This window comes from Leptodactylus fuscus, chromosome 7 (assembly GCF_031893055.1).
Source record: "Leptodactylus fuscus isolate aLepFus1 chromosome 7, aLepFus1.hap2, whole genome shotgun sequence".
Classification (NCBI taxonomy): domain Eukaryota; kingdom Metazoa; phylum Chordata; class Amphibia; order Anura; family Leptodactylidae; genus Leptodactylus; species Leptodactylus fuscus.
The window spans coordinates 5,830,236-5,849,174 of NC_134271.1; the positions used below are offsets into that span (position 1 = coordinate 5,830,236).

The window sequence follows — 18,939 nt, forward strand, 5'->3', positions numbered from 1 at the left end:
TTTTTGCTCAATTTCTTCCCTTTCCTCCGGGAGATGCTCTTTTTTTTATGCTTTTTACCGAGATAAATTTTTCATTTCAATTTCTGACTAATTAAGCAGGAAATCAGAGTATTGTGCTGGTGTAAGAACTCCTCTCATTTATTTCTGGATTTATAATAGATTCCAGACGTGGAAGACACAAGCAAGACTTTATTTCATACCAGCAGAATTATGGCGTGTGCCCTCATTGTCAGAACGTGGAACGGGCAAACGTAATAAATAATTGGATGTAATTAGGGATATTTCACACTCGGCTATTTACAAAGTGGAGAATCCGGGCGAGGAGAGAATTGCTACAATCAACAATTGGGTGTGAATTGGATGGAAAGTAGATCAGCAGAGGGAAAGGAGAAGTCTGAGAATGAATAGGAAAAATCATGTAGTCAATGTAGTCATTGTAGTGCTTCAAGGCATCAATCAGGTTGTTGCAAACGCCGTACTGATCGTTTGGGTATCTAACAACACCCTAACAAGATGAATATACAGTACTTTACAGCATAAATAAAGAGGACTTTTGCCACCAATCCCAATAACAAAAGTCATGTAGTCAATGTAGTGTTTCAATGCATCAATCAGGTTGTTGCAGAGGCCGTGCTGATCGTTTGGGTATCTAACAACACTCTAACAAGACAAATATACTTTACAGCATAAACAAAGAGGACTTTCACCACCAATCCCAATAACAAAAGTAGCATAGTCATCAAAAAGTGCCTCAATCAGGTTGTTGCAGAGGCCGTGCTGATCGTTTGGGTATCTAACAAGACAAATATACTTTACAGCATAAATAAAGAGGACTTTCACCACCAATCCCAACCCTAAGTATCTCTCAATATTTACCAATCCAATAATCTCAGTGTTGTTGGAATTTTTTCTCTAACCCTCACCATGTCTGAGCAATCGGTTCTATTAGCTTCAGCACCCAATAGACTCTACAGCCTAGTGAATGGCCAATGGCCAGTATGACTTCCCACCCGTGACTATACAAACATAAAAATACAGCATTTTTGGCTTGGTATTGAACCTGCCAACATGGACGGATATCATGGGGAATTTGTTATCATCATTGATAGTTTGGAAGCCAAAGTTCTGCCTAAAAAAGGGGGTTTATTGACCCCCAAGAGGCCACCGTACACCTTAATAACTGCAATGACTTTTACCTTTACGCTATAGTATGCAGTGACTTTGCTTCCTCCGATGATACAGCAGGAAAAGTCTCTGGTTTTATCTCCACAGACATTTCCGCTCCTTCAGAAAGGTCTAATAATATTTGACAGCTTGATACAGTTTATCAGATAAAAGACTGCGAAACGCAAACAAAGACTTTGCAAGCCAATAAAGGCAGGAGGCGATTGAGTGTGAGCCAGTCATGTGGTCTGTTCAGTTCAAAGAACCAGTTGAGGCATCTCAGTACGCCAGAAAAAATCCAAAATAGATCGGCTTTAGTGTTTATAGGAATGAAATTAGATAAATGTTTGCACCGCTGCAGAAATCGCTCATCTAGATAAAGGTCTATTCCAAGTCTAGCTCTGATGTCACACCATTACTTCTTGTACATTATCATGACTGTCAGATTCTTATTACACTTTGTACCTTGACATTAATATCATTCCCCATTAGTAATCTGTGACATCACTGTGTGTATTATCTCTGTACTGTGACATCACTGTGTGTATTATCCTGTACTGTGACATCACTGTGTGTATTATCCTGTACTGTGACATCACTGTGTGTATTATTTCTGTACTGTGACATCACTGTGTGTATTATCCTGTACTGTGACATCACTGTGTGTATTATCCTGTACTGTGACATCACTGTGTGTATTATCCTGTACTGTGACATCACTGTGTGTATTATATCTGTACTGTGACATCACTGTGTGTATTATCCCTGTACTGTGACATCACTGTGTGTATTATCCTGTACTGTGACATCACTGTGTGTATTATCTCTGTACTGTGACATCACTGTGTGTATTATCTCTGTACTGTGACATCACTGTGCGTATTATCTCTGTACTGTGACATCAATGTGTGTATTATCCCTGTACTGTGACATCACTGTGTGTATTATCTCTGTACTGTGACATCACTGTGTGTATTATCCTGTACTGTGACATCACTGTGTGTATTATCCTGTACTGTGACATCACTGTGTGTATTATCCTGTACTGTGACATCACTGTGTATTATCTCTGTACTGTGACATCACTGTGTGTATTATCTTGTACTGTGACATCACTGTGTGTATTATCCTGTACTGTGACATCACTGTGTGTATTATCCTGTACTGTGACATCACTGTGTGTATTATCTCCGTACTGTGACATCACTGTGTGTATTATCTCTGTACTGTGACATCACTGTGTGTATTATCCTGTACTGTGACATCACTGTGTATTATCTCTGTACTGTGACATCACTGTGTGTATTATCCCTGTACTGTGACATCACTGTGTGTATTATCTTGTACTGTGACATCACTGTGTGTATTATCCTGCACTGTGACATCACTGTGTGTATTATCTCTGTACTGTGACATCACTGTGTGTATTATCCTGTACTGTGACATCACTGTGTGTATTATCCCTGTACTGTGACATCACTGTGTGTATTATCCATGTACTGTGACATCACTGTGTGTATTATCCTGTACTGTGACATCACTGTGTGTATTATCCCTGTACTGTGACATCACTGTGTGTATTATCCATGTACTGTGACATCACTGTGTGTATTATCCTGTACTGTGACATCACTGTGTGTATTATCCCTGTACTGTGACATCACTGTGTGTATTATCCATGTACTGTGACATCACTGTGTGTATTATCCTGTACTGTGACATCACTGTGTGTATTATCCTGTACTGTGACATCACTGTGTGTATTATCCTGCACTGTGACATCACTGTGTGTATTATCTCCGTACTGTGACATCACTGTGTGTATTATCCTGCACTGTGACATCACTGTGTGTATTATCCTGTACTGTGACATCACTGTGTGTATTATCCTGTACTGTGACATCACTGTGTGTATTATCTCTGTACTGTGACATCACTGTGTGTATTATCTTGTACTGTGACATCACTGTGTGTATTATCTCTGTACTGTGGCATCACTGTGTGTATTATCTCTGTACTGTGACATCACTGTGTGTATTATCCTGTACTGTGACATTACTGTGTGTATTATCTCTGTATTGTGACATCACTGTGTGTATTATCCTGTACTGTGACATCACTGTGTGTATTATCCTGTACTGTGACATCACTGTGTGTATTATCCCTGTACTGTGACATCACTGTGTGTATTATCTCTGTACTGTGACATCACTGTGTGTATTATCCTGTACTGTGACATCACTGTGTGTATTATCCTGTACTGTGACATCACTGTGTGTATTATCCTGTACTGTGACATCACTGTGTGTATTATCCTGTACTGTGACATCACTGTGTGTATTATCTCTGTACTGTGACATCACTGTGTGTATTATCTTGTACTGTGACATCACTGTGTGTATTATCCTGTACTGTGACATCACTGTGTGTATTATCCTGTACTGTGACATCACTGTGTGTATTATCCTGTACTGTGACATCACTGTGTGTATTATCCCTGTACTGTGACATCACTGTGTGTATTATCTTGTACTGTGACATCACTGTGTGTATTATCCTGCACTGTGACATCACTGTGTGTATTATCTCTGTACTGTGACATCACTGTGTGTATTATCCTGTACTGTGACATCACTGTGTGTATTATCTCTGTACTGTGACATCACTGTGTGTATTATCCTGTACTGTGACATCACTGTGTGTATTATCCCTGTACTGTGACATCACTGTGTGTATTATCCATGTACTGTGACATCACTGTGTGTATTATCCTGTACTGTGACATCACTGTGTGTATTATCCCTGTACTGTGACATCACTGTGTGTATTATCCATGTACTGTGACATCACTGTGTGTATTATCCTGTACTGTGACATCACTGTGTGTATTATCCCTGTACTGTGACATCACTGTGTGTATTATCCATGTACTGTGACATCACTGTGTGTATTATCCTGTACTGTGACATCACTGTGTGTATTATCCTGTACTGTGACATCACTGTGTGTATTATCCTGCACTGTGACATCACTGTGTGTATTATCTCCGTACTGTGACATCACTGTGTGTATTATCCTGCACTGTGACATCACTGTGTGTATTATCCTGTACTGTGACATCACTGTGTGTATTATCCCTGTACTGTGACATCACTGTGTGTATTATCTCTGTACTGTGACATCAATGTGTGTATTATCTCTGTACTGTGACATCACTGTGTGTATTATCCTGTACTGTGACATCACTGTGTGTATTATCTCTGTATTGTGACATCACTGTGTGTATTATCCTGTACTGTGACATCACTGTGTGTATTATCCTGTACTGTGACATCACTGTGTGTATTATCCCTGTACTGTGACATCACTGTGTGTATTATCTCTGTACTGTGACATCACTGTGTGTATTATCCCTGTACTGTGACATCACTGTGTGTATTATCCATGTACTGTGACATCACTGTGTGTATTATCCTGTACTGTGACATCACTGTGTGTATTATCTCTGTACTGTGACATCACTGTGTGTATTATCCTGTACTGTGACATCACTGTGTGTATTATCTCTGTACTGTGACATCACTGTGTGTATTATCCTGTACTGTGACATCACTGTGTGTATTATCTCTGTACTGTGACATCACTGTGTATATTATCTCTGTACTGTGACATCACTGTGTGTATTATCCTGTACTGTGACATCACTGTGTGTATTATCTCTGTACTGTGACATCACTGTGTGTATTATCCTGTACTGTGACATCACTGTGTGTATTGTCTCTGTACTGTGACATCACTGTGTGTATTATCCTGTACTGTGACATCACTGTGTGTATTATCCCTGTACTGTGACATCACTGTGTGTATTATCTCTGTACTGTGACATCACTGTGTGTATTATCTCTGTACTGTGACATCACTGTGTGTATTATCCCTGTACTGTGACATCACTGTGTGTATTATCCATGTACTGTGACATCACTGTGTGTATTATCCCTGTACTGTGACATCACTGTGTGTATTATCCCTGTACTGTGACATCACTGTGTGTATTATCCATGTACTGTGACATCACTGTGTGTATTATCCTGTACTGTGACATCACTGTGTGTATTATCTCTGTACTGTGACATCACTGTGTGTATTATCCTGTACTGTGACATCACTGTGTGTATTATCCCTGTACTGTGACATCACTGTGTGTATTATCTCTGTACTGTGACATCACTGTGTGTATTATCATGTACTGTGACATCACTGTGTGTATTATCTCTGTACTGTGACATCACTGTGTGTATTATCTCTGTACTGTGACATCACTGTGTGTATTATCCTGTACTGTGACATCACTGTGTGTATTATCCTGTACTGTGACATCACTGTGTGTATTATCTCTGTACTGTGACATCACTGTGTGTATTATCCTGTACTGTGACATCACTGTGTGTATTATCTCTGTACTGTGACATCACTGTGTGTATTATCCCTGTACTGTGACATCACTGTGTGTATTATCTCTGTACTGTGACATCACTGTGTGTATTATCCTGTACTGTGACATCACTGTGTGTATTATCCTGTACTGTGACATCACTGTGTGTATTATCTCTGTACTTTGACATCACTGTGTGTATTATCTCTGTACTGTGACATCACTGTGTATTATCTCTGTACTGTGACATCACTGTGTGTATTATCTCTGTACTGTGACATCACTGTGTGTATTATCTCTGTACTGTGACATCACTGTGTGTATTATCTCTGTACTGTGACATCACTGTGTGTATTATTCTGTACTGTGACATCACTGTGTGTATTATCCTGTACTGTGACATCACTGTGTGTATTATCCTGTACTGTGACATCACTGTGTGTATTATCCTGTACTGTGACATCACTGTGTGTATTATCCTGTACTGTGACATCACTGTGTGTATTATCTCTGTACTGTGACATCACTGTGTGTATTATCTCTGTACTGTGACATCACTGTGTATTATCTCTGTACTGTGACATCACTGTGTGTATTATCCCTGTACTGTGACATCACTGTGTGTATTATCCCTGTACTGTGACATCACTGTGTGTATTATCTCTGTACTGTGACATCACTGTGTGTATTATCTCTGTACTGTGACATCACTGTGTATTATCTCTGTACTGTGACATCACTGTGTGTATTATCCTGTACTGTGACATCACTGTGTGTATTATCCTGTACTGTGACATCACTGTGTGTATTATCTCTGTACTGTGACATCACTGTGTGTATTATCCTGTACTGTGACATCACTGTCTGTATTATCCTGTACTGTGACATCACTGTGTGTATTATCTCTGTACTGTGACATCACTATGTGCGTTATTACTGACGCCATTCCTATCTCTATGCATTATGGAAAAACACATGACATAGAATAAAATGAATTATAAATCATGAATTTGTACTTTGAATTCAGCAGGGTTGATTGTCCAGACACATTGGGGATTGTTACATTGTATAAATTCCATATTCTGATAAATAGAATTATAAATAATAATACATTTCGGAATTTCATATAAAGAAGGTAATGTTTTTCTGCTTGTCTGTAACTTTATAAAAATGTTAATAGCCTCCAAACCACAGAGGTCCGTAGACAAATATTACAGCCAATAGAAAGATCTACAACACCCCATTCCAACCATCCATTTATAGACTATACAGCGCGTGAATAAATGTTTTATAATGTAGGCGCTTCAGTCTTAGCGATGCCGATCCTCGCAGGCTCAGGTCAATTTTATATTATTAGATTCAGAATCTCTACTAAAAATAAAGCTGATATGAAATTTGCTCAGAGCTGAAAAGATCCTTTCAAAAAGGGAAGTGATAGAGTATCAAAGCCAACGTAGAGCTAAAAATAATCCAACACACATGTTGACCAAATTTATAAAATGATGACTGCAAACCATCTGTTTACACACAGATTTTACAGAAAGCAATTTCTTGTGGTATGTCAGTAAGATGTGATTTCTCTGGACAATGGGTAACCTTCTAAGGGACTGGCAGTCTTGGGACTTGGTAACCATCAAAGGGACTGGCAACCTTGGAACTGGGTAACCTTCGAAGGCACAGGCAACCTTGGAACTGGGTAACCTTCTAAGGGACTGACAATCTTGGAGCTGGGTAACCTACTAAGGGACTGGAAGCCTTGGAACTGGGTGACCGTCAAATGGATTGACAACCTTGAAACTGGGTAACCTTCTAAGGGACTGGCAGCCTTGGAACTGGGTAACCGTCGAAGGGACTGGCAACCTTGGAACTGGGTAAACTTCGAAGGGACTGGCAACCTTGAAACTGGTTAACCTCCGAAGGGACTGGCAACCTTAGAACTGGACAACCTTCTAATGGACTGGCAGCCTTGGAACTGGGTAACCTTCGAAGGGACTGGCAACCTTGGAAATGGGTAACCATCAAAGGGGCCCTGGGTAACAAGAAATGTTTTGACCACCCCAGTGGTCTAACTTAAGTCTTGTAAGCCCTGGTGCAATCTTTTGTCCAGAGCCCCCTATCTCATCCCTACTCTTGATAGTGATGGTTATGGGTGATAAGGAGTTTAACCCACCTTAGTGTGGTCGGGGTAATCTGTGGTCTTCTTGACTTATGGGCCGTATGGAAGATTCAATCTCACTACTGATGCCAGTGTTTATGGGCCCCCTAAGTCTCCTGGGCCCTGGGGCGACTGCAACCTCTGCACCCCCTCAAGTTACGCCCCTTGTCCTCCCTTAATTCTAGATTTTATTGTCATTTTAGCTTTAACAATACTTCGATATGGAGTCAAAATACTACTGCCATATGCAGGTCACGTAATCACGTGGCATCTGAGTGAGGATGGATTGGAGGGTGGCAAGTCTGTGTGGTGATTACCAAAAGTTGGATGTCATGAGCCATGGTGTGCCCATGTGACCTCTGTGGCCCAATCACAGATCGTTGGTGCATTATGTCACCAGGAGTGTGCCGAACCCCAGAAGGTAGCCCAAAAGAGGTGAAGGGAGGAGAGGCTTTTATATTTTTTTACCACCCCTGGTCCTCCAGATATTTTACTCTGGATCTGAAGAGACTCCAAAGTGCAATTCATGGCAGCCATTTTAGTTCTCAAATTGTTCCGTCTCATAGAAAACAAATTTTGGATATTCGTGTGAAACCGGAACAAATCGTTTTACCCATCTCTATTCAGCAGGTGTAAGAAAGGCATTGAGGTGCGTCAAGTGGAGAAATGGCTCGTTCTTGAAGATCCCATTTCATTTTAGGCAGCCTTGTTCTATTTTGAAGTGCAGGGGTAATGAATCCGCCATTATCCTCCTTCACTCTGGCACTAATTTCAGACCCAGCCAGGATAATGTTGAAATGCACAATAACAATATAACATTCCCTTGAATAAGCAAAGGTTGCCAGGAGCAACAGCGGCAATTACACATCCCTTTAAACCTTTTCTTTTGTTCTTTCAACTCTCATTTTTCAATTATTGTATCGGCGGCGGAGTCCGGGCTGAGAGGCGACAAAAGTATCATCCAAATAATGCGGCGAGGCTAAAATAGTAATAGTAGCACCGAGGCGATATGGCGGCCCATGTAAAGGTCAATCCCGTGAGCATTGGGGGCACAAAGGCGTAAAGTAGAGCGGTAGTGATGTGCAGAATCGGTGATATTCACAATGTCACGGATTGCCCAAGCACCGCAACGATCACGTTCCGGAGCTGAGCTGCACCGCACGGTCACTATAAAAGGGCACCAAGCCAATTGCCTCTGGTTTTATGGTTTAGCCTAAGGATCACGGTCAGCTAAAAATCCTGGCCACCCCTTTAAATCTCATTACATAGATTACATAGACATATCCCATCGCTTCTTTAGTTTCCTGACCCTGAATGTTGCCCATTGCTAGTTTATAACTAAGAATAGAATTCAGTGTGAAATGTTTCATCCCGAAGTCTCGGCTTCTTGCCTTACATAGAATATAAAAGGCTTGTTCCCCCTCTCGCCTGTTTAGGTACATTTGGCAGATGACTCCCCAGGAGGTCTCGTCTGAGATATTTTGGATCATCATAAAACATCAGGAATTAATAACAGATTGTAGAATTGTCGTCTTTATCCAACATCAATAACTGCGAAACTATAAAAGGTAAATCAAAGAAGTTTTTTTCACTGTTATATATTCCAGGGAATCAATTGGGGGAATTCATCAAGAAAACTGGCGTAGAAGGGTAATATTGTGCCGCACATGGGTGCAAGGATCTTTCTTGCACAAAATGTATCTCAACCCTTGTTCTGCACCTCACTTGCCACATTGTTGCAAATGCGGAGCAGGGCCAGCTGGGACAGGGAGGCTTCAGCCCCGCAGATCCTTCATACATAACACTAGCTACCTGCACCAGTCTTTGCCTTTAGGATACACCAATCTTAATTAACTTGCCCACATTTTTAGGATTGTAAGACAATGATATGAACATAAATGGGATTTCCTACTTAGACACTTAAAGGGACACTAAAATTAGAAGCAAATCCTAAAGTAAATAACAAAGGTGGTTATACTCATTGTTATTCAACCCTCAGCATGTCCTCTACCCAATATACTGTAGATAGATAGGAGATAAATAGATAGATAAATAGATAGATAGATAGATAGATAGATAGATAGATAGATAGGAGATAGATAGATAGATAGATAGATAGATAGATAGATAGGAGATAGATAGATAGATAGATAGATAGATAGATAGATAGATAGGAGATAGATAGATAGATAGATAGATAGATAGATAGGAGATAGATAGATAGATAGATAGATAGATAGATAGGAGATAGACAGATAGATAGATAGATAGATAGATAGATAGATAGATAGATAGGAGATAGATAGATAGATAGATAGATAGGAGATAGATAGATAGATAGATAGATAGATAGATAGATAGATAGGAGATAGATAGATAGATAGATAGATAGATAGGAGATAGATAGATAGATAGATAGATAGATAGATAGGAGATAGATAGATAGATAGATAGATAGATAGGAGATAGATAGATAGATAGATAGATAGATAGATAGATAGATAGGAGATAGATAGATAGATAGATAGATAGATAGATAGATAGGAGATAGATAGATAGATAGATAGATAGGAGATAGATAGATAGATAGATAGATAGATAGGAGATAGATAGATAGATAGATAGATAGATAGATAGGAGACAGACAGATAGATAGATAGATAGATAGATAGATAGATAGATAGGAGATTGATAGATAGATAGATAGATAGATGATAGATAGATAGATAGATAGATAGGAGATAGATAGATAGATAGATAGATAGATAGATAGATAGATAGGAGATAGATAGATAGATAGATAGATAGATAGATAGATAGATAGATAGGAGATAGATAGATAGATAGATAGATAGATAGGAGATAGATAGATAGATAGATAGATAGATAGATAGGAGATAGATAGATAGATAGATAGATAGATAGATAGATAGATAGGAGATAGATAGATAGGAGATAGATAGATAGATAGATAGATAGATAGATAGGAGATAGATAGATAGATAGATAGATAGATAGGAGATAGATAGATAGATAGATAGATAGATAGATAGATAGGAGATAGATAGATAGATAGATAGATAGGAGATAGATAGATAGATAGATAGATAGATAGGAGATAGATAGATAGATAGATAGATAGATAGATAGGAGATAGATAGATAGATAGATAGATAGATAGATAGATAGATAGGAGATAGATAGATAGATAGATAGATAGATAGGAGATAGATAGATAGATAGATAGATAGATAGATAGGAGATAGATAGATAGATAGGAGATAGATAGATAGATAGATAGATAGATAGATAGATAGGAGATAGATAGATAGATAGATAGATAGATAGGAGACAGACAGATAGATAGATAGATAGATAGATAGATAGATAGGAGATTGATAGATAGATAGATAGATAGATAGGAGATAGATAGATAGATAGATAGATAGATACATAGATAGGAGATAGATAGATAGATAGATAGATAGATAGATAGGAGATAGATAGATAGATAGATAGATAGATAGATAGATAGATAGATGATAGATAGATAGGAGATAGATAGATAGATAGATAGATAGATAGATAGATAGGAGATAGATAGATAGATAGATAGATAGATAGATAGAAGATAGATAGATAGATAGATAGATAGGAGATAGATAGATAGATAGATAGATAGATAGATAGATAGGAGATAGATAGATAGATAGGAGATAGATAGATAGATAGATAGATAGATAGATAGATAGGAGATAGATAGATAGATAGATAGATAGATAGATAGATAGATAGAATATTTTGTTCCTTTCTGCTGTTATTTTGTCACATTGATGCGTGGGCCTAATTGTTTATTTTCATTTTGTCTCCAGAGTTTTATAGAAAGTTACTTTTTAGATTTGATGTAATTTCTCTGATATTTTGTAAGTTCTGATCTTGCGAATTAAAGACAAAAATCCATTTGACTTTAGTAATGAGCGATTCGTCACGTAGCCGGGCTGGATCATTAGGAAGGAGAAGCTTCGGAGGTGCTAAACGTGTTCTTTTGATGTTTGGCATCTCTCCAGTTGCCAGGAAGCTTCGGAGTGACTAAAGTTTTGTTGCTATATGAGAAGGATATTCTGCGCCTTGTACAAGATCTTCACATTGTACAGTCACAGATGTAGAAGGAAGCTGCCTTCTCTCTAATGAGGAATGGACGGATATTTTTGCTACCAGGAAACATTTTGCATTCTGACTTTTTGCTTTAAGAAGTTTTGAGCTTCAGTGTTTATATAGAGAACACTTGAAAATCAATTTTTGTTCTATAAATCTGAAGTTTTCCACATTCAGCTTTCATTATTTATGTGTTCTGTTTTTTCTTCAGGCTTATACTTTCGTTATTTTGTATCGTTTTCCTTTTTTTTATTGTTTTTCCTCAGTGGTTTAGTTGAGGGCGATAGTTTCAGGGATGTTAACTGCACAAGACATGAAAGTAATCTCCTGGTATAATGCTCACTGTTTCTTATTGATTGTGCAGGGGCGGTCTAATGATAGTGGAGAATATGACTGGTAACACCCCCGCTCATTCATTCTATGACAACTCTACAAATAAAGCATTATAAGATTTGTCTCCTTTGAGCTCTTCCCAGCTTGATCCGGATGGAAGGGGGGAGGGGGGTCCAATATAGTCACTGTCCGAGATGTGGCTACCTGGAAAAATAGAATAGCTAGTGGAGCAAGCAGCATCATTCAGGCAATTGCAAGTGTCACACTCACCAGACTCTTGACTATGCGACATTGATGGAAGATCCTAACAGAAGGCGGCTAACGTTTTACCAGACACAACCGCTTAAAGGAAGTCTCTCCCCAGAACCAGCATATCACCCCAGCCCTGCAGATAGATAGGTTAGTGTCACCAGAACCAGCATATCACCCCAGCCCTGCAGATAGATAGGTTAGTGTCACCAGGACCAGCATATCACCCCAGCCATACAGATAGATAGGTTACTGTCACCAGAACCAGCATATCACCCCAGCCCTGCAGATAGATAGGTTACTGTCACCAGAACCAGCATATCACCCCAGCCCTGCAGATAGATAGGTTACTGTCACCAGAACCAGCATATCACCCCAGCCCTGCAGATAGATAGGTTACTGTCACCAGGACCAGCATATCACCCCAGCCATACAGATAGATAGGTTACTGTCACCAGAACCAGCATATCACCCCAGCCATACAGATAGATAGGTTACTGTCACCAGAACCAGCATATCCCCCCAGCCCTGCAGATAGATAGGTTACTGTCACCAGAACCAGCATATCACCCCAGTCCTGCAGATAGATATGTTACTGTCACCAGAACCAGCATATCACCCCAGCCCTGCAGATAGATAGGTTACTGTCACCAGACACAGCATATCACCCCAGCCCTGCAGATAGATAGGTTACTGTCACCAGAACCAGCATATCACCCCAGTCCTGCAGATAGATAGGTTACTGTCACCAGAACGAGCATATCACCCCAGCCCTGCAGATAGATAGGTTACTGTCACCAGAACCAGCATATCACCCCAGTCCTGCAGATAGATAGGTTACTGCCACCAGAACCAGCATATCACCCCAGCCCTGCAGATAGATAGGTTACTGTCACCAGAACCAGCATATCACCCCAGCCCTGCAGATAGATAGGTTACTGTCACCAGACACAGCATATCACCCCAGCCCTGCAGATAGATAGGTTACTGTCACCAGAACCAGCATATCACCCCAGCCCTGCAGATAGATAGGTTACTGTCACCAGAACCAGCATATCACCTGAGCCCTGCAGATAGATAGGTTACTGTCACCAGAACCAGCATATCACCCCAGCCCTGCAGATAGATAGGTTACTGTCACCAGAACCAGCATATCACCTGAGCCCTGCAGATAGATAGGTTACTGTCACCAGAACCAGCATATCACCCCAGCCCTGCAGATAGATAGGTTACTGTCACCAGAACCAGCATATCACCCCAGCCCTGCAGATAGATAGGTTACTGTCACCAGACCCAGCATATCACCCCAGCCCTGCAGATAGATAGGTTACTGTCACCAGTACCAGCATATCACCCCAGCCCTGCAGATAGATAGGTTAGTGTCACCAGAACCAGCATTTCACCCCAGTCCTGCAGATAGATAGGTTACTGCCACCAGAACCAGCATATCACCCCAGCCCTGCAGATAGATAGGTTACTGTCACCAGAACCAGCATATCACCCCAGCCCTGCAGATAGATAGGTTACTGTCACCAGAACCAGCATATCACCCCAGCCCTGCAGATAGATAGGTTACTGTCACCAGAACCAGCATATCACCCCAGTCCTGCAGATAGATAGGTTACTGTCACCAGAACCAGCATATCACCCCAGCCCTGCAGATAGATAGGTTACTGTCACCAGAACCAGCATATCACCCCAGCCCTGCAGATAGATAGGTTACTGTCACCAGAGCCAGCATATCACTCCAGACCTGCAGATAGATAGGTTACTGTCACCAGAACCAGCATATCACCCCAGCCCTGCAGATAGATAGGTTACTGTCACCAGAGCCAGCATATCACTCCAGCCCTGCAGATAGATAGGTTACTGTCACCTGTATCAAACAGTGTTTTCCCCAATCCACTTTCACTCAGTGCTGAATGAGCAGTCACACTAAAACAATAGCAGTAGTTAGTTTCAGATTTGCTTCATATCTGTAAAGTCGCACGTTCTCTGCTTGTTGTCAGTTATTGTAAACATTCACTGATACACATTTGCTAAGGCTAAATCACACATAAGCAGAGATGAAATGTATGATGTGCCAAAAGTTTTTAATCTATGATTTATGATTATGTATTATATATTATATTATTATATTTAGATATTATTTCATTGTTATTTATTATATACGGTATATTTTATTCTTTTCTACTTGTTTACTATTTATTAACTATAAAAGTGCTAAGACATCTTTCACAATTGTTTGTTGCACAATATGCACTATGTAATATCTTTACTTTCTATGTTTAGGGTCAATAATTGGATTTCCAGCATATAGAGATTCATTTTATATTGTACAGTGAGATTATAAAAAGATTATGGTTGCGGAGGGGGTTACACTGTGTTTACGATGATTGATTTCGGGTAAGCTTGCCCTTTAATCCCGGAGACTAAAGTTAGTCTATAAGACTATATATGCGGTGCCCGGGCGCCCTCCACCTCCACATACATCTCCTCTGTGTCAACAACGTTGCATTTTATTAGCTGCATTTTCCAGGAAGGTTCTGCGCGGCTTCTGGTTATGTTGTAAATAGACCGAACTTCATCCATCTCTGATACCTCACAAGTGCCGGAATATCTGCACTAACAAGATTATCCCGCCACATTCAAAGCAAAACATTTAAGCCATTTGTGTTATAATCCTCTTGAAATAATTGTATTTCTATACAGAGGAACTGAAAAGTGCCTGACAGCTGAGACGTCGCAACCTCCGAGTCGAAATGATGTGGGAACTCTGGTTAGTTTGGTGATACAATAATCATTGTTCTGCGGAACTTACTTGATACTTTTTGTTTTGTTTATAAATATTATTGAAATTTGTTTATTTTTTTGTTCTTCGGGGGCGGAGTCTTCCAAGCTCCTGTCTATGGGTGTGTACATCAGCCACCCCTGCTTAAAGAGGACCTTTCGTCACCTCCACTCTCTGAATCTGTTAATAAGCTTTGTCCGACTGATGATTTTTTTCTCTAGCCCTTACTATTCCTGGGTAATTGGTGTTGTTAGTTTCAGCACAAATTTACTGCTTATTAGGATCTATATTGTCAGGTGGGTGGTCCTGAGGTTTAGTAGATAGACAAGGGCGTGCTCAAATTAGACTGACATGCATAGGTGTTTAGGCAGAACAGATGGAGTGACTAACTTACCTATGGTGATGGATTATGGTTCATGGAAACAAAGGGTTAGCAACACTAAAATATGACATTTCACATAACTTCACAATAGAGCTGTAGTGGGCATATATCTAAAGTAGTGGGTACTTATCTAGAGTAGTGGGCACATATCTAGAGTAGTGGGCACATATCTAGAGTAGTGGGCACATATCTAGAGCAGTGGGTACATATCTAGAGTAGAGGGCACATATATAGAGTAGTGGGCACATATCTAGTGCAGTGGGTACATATCTAGAGTAGTGGAAACATATCTAGAGTAGTGGGTACTTATCTAGAGTAGTGGGCACATATCTAGAGTAGTGGGTACTTATCTAGAGTAGTGGGCACATATCTAGAGTAGTGGGTACTTATCTAGAGTAGTGGGCACATATCTAGAGCAGTGGGTACATATCTATAGTAGAGAGCACATGTATAGAGTAGTGGGCACATATCTAGAGTAGTGGGTACATATCTAGAGTAGTGGGTACATGTGTAGAGTAGTGGGAACATATTTGGAGTAGGGGCACATGTCTAGAGTAGAGAGCACATGTATAGAGTAGTGGACACATATCTAGAGTAGTGGGTACATGTATAGAGTAGTGGGCACATATCTAGAGTAGTGGGTACATGTATAGAGTAGTGGGCACATATCTAGAGTAGTGGGTACATGTATAGAGTAGTGGGCACATATCTAGAGTAGTGGGTACATGTATAGAGTAGTGGGCACATGTCTAGAGTAGTGGGTACATGTATAGAGTAGTGGGCACATGTCTAGAGTAGTGGGCACATGTCTAGAGTAGTGGACACATATCCAGAGTAGTGGGTACATGTCTACAGTAGAGAACACATGTATAGAGTAGTGGGCACATATCTAGGGTAGTGGGTACATGTGTAGAGTAGTGGGAACATATTTGGAGTAGGGGCACATGTCTAGAGTAGAGAGCACATGTATAGAGTAGTGGACACATATCTAGAGTAGTGGGTACATGTATAGAGTAGTGGGCACATATCTAGAGTAGTGGGTACATGTATAGAGTAGTGGGCACATATCTAGAGTAGTGGGTACATGTATAGAGTAGTGGGCACATATCTAGAGTAGTGGGTACATGTATAGAGTAGTGGGCACATGTCTAGAGTAGTGGGTACATGTATAGAGTAGTGGGCACATGTCTAGAGTAGTGGGCACATGTCTAGAGTAGTGGACACATATCCAGAGTAGTGGGTACATGTCTAGAGTAGTGGGCACGTGTGTATGGCTCTCTTCATTCACTTTAGCCATCTTAGTTTGCCAGACATGCTCTGTAGTTTTTTCGGCTCCCATAGAAGTAAATGGAGAGCGATCCCGACATGTACAGACCTCTCCACCTGGAATCAGTGGCCAGTGGCTGCATTACCAAGTGGGAAGGGGTTGAGAGACCTCCGTTTCTGAAGATATGCTTGGACCTACATCTATCAGACTTTTATGGAATATCCAGTAATTTTTGGCTAACAATTAGAATTACGTTTTGCGAAGACTTAGAAAATTGAAATTTATATTTGCGATCTTAAACAATTTCCAGAAACTCTGAAAGTTTAACTCTTATTAATAAGTAAAAAAACATAAAGCTTTTAATCACTTTGATATTCCCAACGGCAAATGATGATTTTACTGGACGGGCTCTTTTACGGAGGACGTCTAGCTTTTAAGCGCACTCAGCCAGATCTGTGTCTCCAAATGTCGTCTGATATCATAGTCCGATCATTAAATTAGTCATTAAATCTCAAGATGCTTTCTCATCAACTTTACCAAGAATCTTACAGATATCATCTCTTGGACGCAAAGTAACCCAAACAATGCTGGAATATCATTAACAAAGTTGGTTACCAGCACTAATGATTGGAGAGTTTGTTAAGAAGGGGCCGATCTATAGCAGGTGGCGTGGTAGAGGATGAAGACATGATCATAAGTGGGACAAAAGACCTGGTGGACATGTGGTGTAAAGTTGGCGTGTTACAGGCTTTGCGTTGGGGGAGCAAGAAGTTTACATTAACACCAGTTTTGAAGTAGAAGTCCCACAAAAGAATATTCTACGTCCCATTAGAAAGACACATGATGGAAATAGTAGTAGAGGTCATCTTACCAGTGGTTGTATTTATGAGTTATCTTCTCCTTACTGGTCCTCAGCATTGTCATGTGACTAACAAGTAACAACCACAAATAAGATAAACATTATAACAATTTACATCATGTGCCTTTTTAATGGGACCCCCATTATCCTGAGAATGAGGGGTCCTTTTCCCCAGTTCTCACGCAGCCTGACCCCATCTAGGCTGAATGTAGGCATGACTGGTCCCATTCACATCAATGTGTATTTCATGTATGCTCCTATTGAAGTGAATGGGAGCGCCGTCCACCACCAGTCACCCCGAAATTTAGCCTTCCAGCAGTCAGGCTGAATGTGCAGTGGAGGGAAAGATCCCCACGGACTGTACCACCCACCCCCAATGGACTATTAAACCCCTCTAAGCCCCCCATCACCTGTCTCACCAACACCCCAATGCCCCAAACAAGAACGAGGAGACCCTGAAGACACTCAAACCCCCAACCCATGAACCCCATACCCATCCCCCTCCACCACCCCCAACTTTCTTTTTGCTTTGGCAACACCAAATGTTTTATTCTTTGGTAATGCTAATAAAGCTTATTTGTATCTTATATCTTGAATCTTGTATCTTGAAAGATCCCCTCATTCGTGGGATCATTGGGGGTCCCAGAAACCAGACCTCCACCAATCAGGTGTTGATCCTAAATACTAAATACTTTTTGTATCATAACCCCTTTAACTAAGATAGTAAAAATTATATTAAGTTTGTTACATAGTATTCCTTTATCTAGTTCCGTTTACGGGTTACACGATGCCAACTGCAAAGTTTCTTTTTCCTTTTGCCGATGTCCCACAAGGTTCTGACCATATTGAATGATCTCAAAGATGTGAAACACCCTGGTCTGGAACTGCTGCTACTTCTATTGAGCGCCCAGGTAGTAGACCTCAAGGCACAAGACCTCAATAAGAGCCCATTCAGAAGGCCAAGTTCATTGGCGCCCACCAATTTTTCCCATCTACAAATCTCCTTTCAAGTTTTTGCATAAATTAAATTTTTTATGTCCCAGTAGACCATTGTAGACTGGATTTCCATGAAAGTTAAGCCAACCGTTTCACGTTCACCCTCCCATCCAATATAACTGATGAGATATACCGCATGTGACAGGCGCTGTAGTT

At 40.4% G+C, this 18,939-nt stretch overlaps 1 protein-coding gene across 1 annotated transcript in view; it reads right to left on the reverse strand.

Moving 5' to 3' along the window:
• Positions 1-1,320: 1,320 nt before the first annotated feature.
• MPPED2 (metallophosphoesterase domain containing 2) overlaps positions 1,321-18,939 on the reverse strand; it is a 397,414-nt gene continuing 379,795 nt past the window's right edge. Inside the window, exon 8 of the mRNA XM_075280857.1 lies at positions 1,321-1,339. The gene's annotated coding sequence lies outside the window, so the exon portion shown is untranslated. The remainder of the gene's footprint in view (positions 1,340-18,939) is intronic.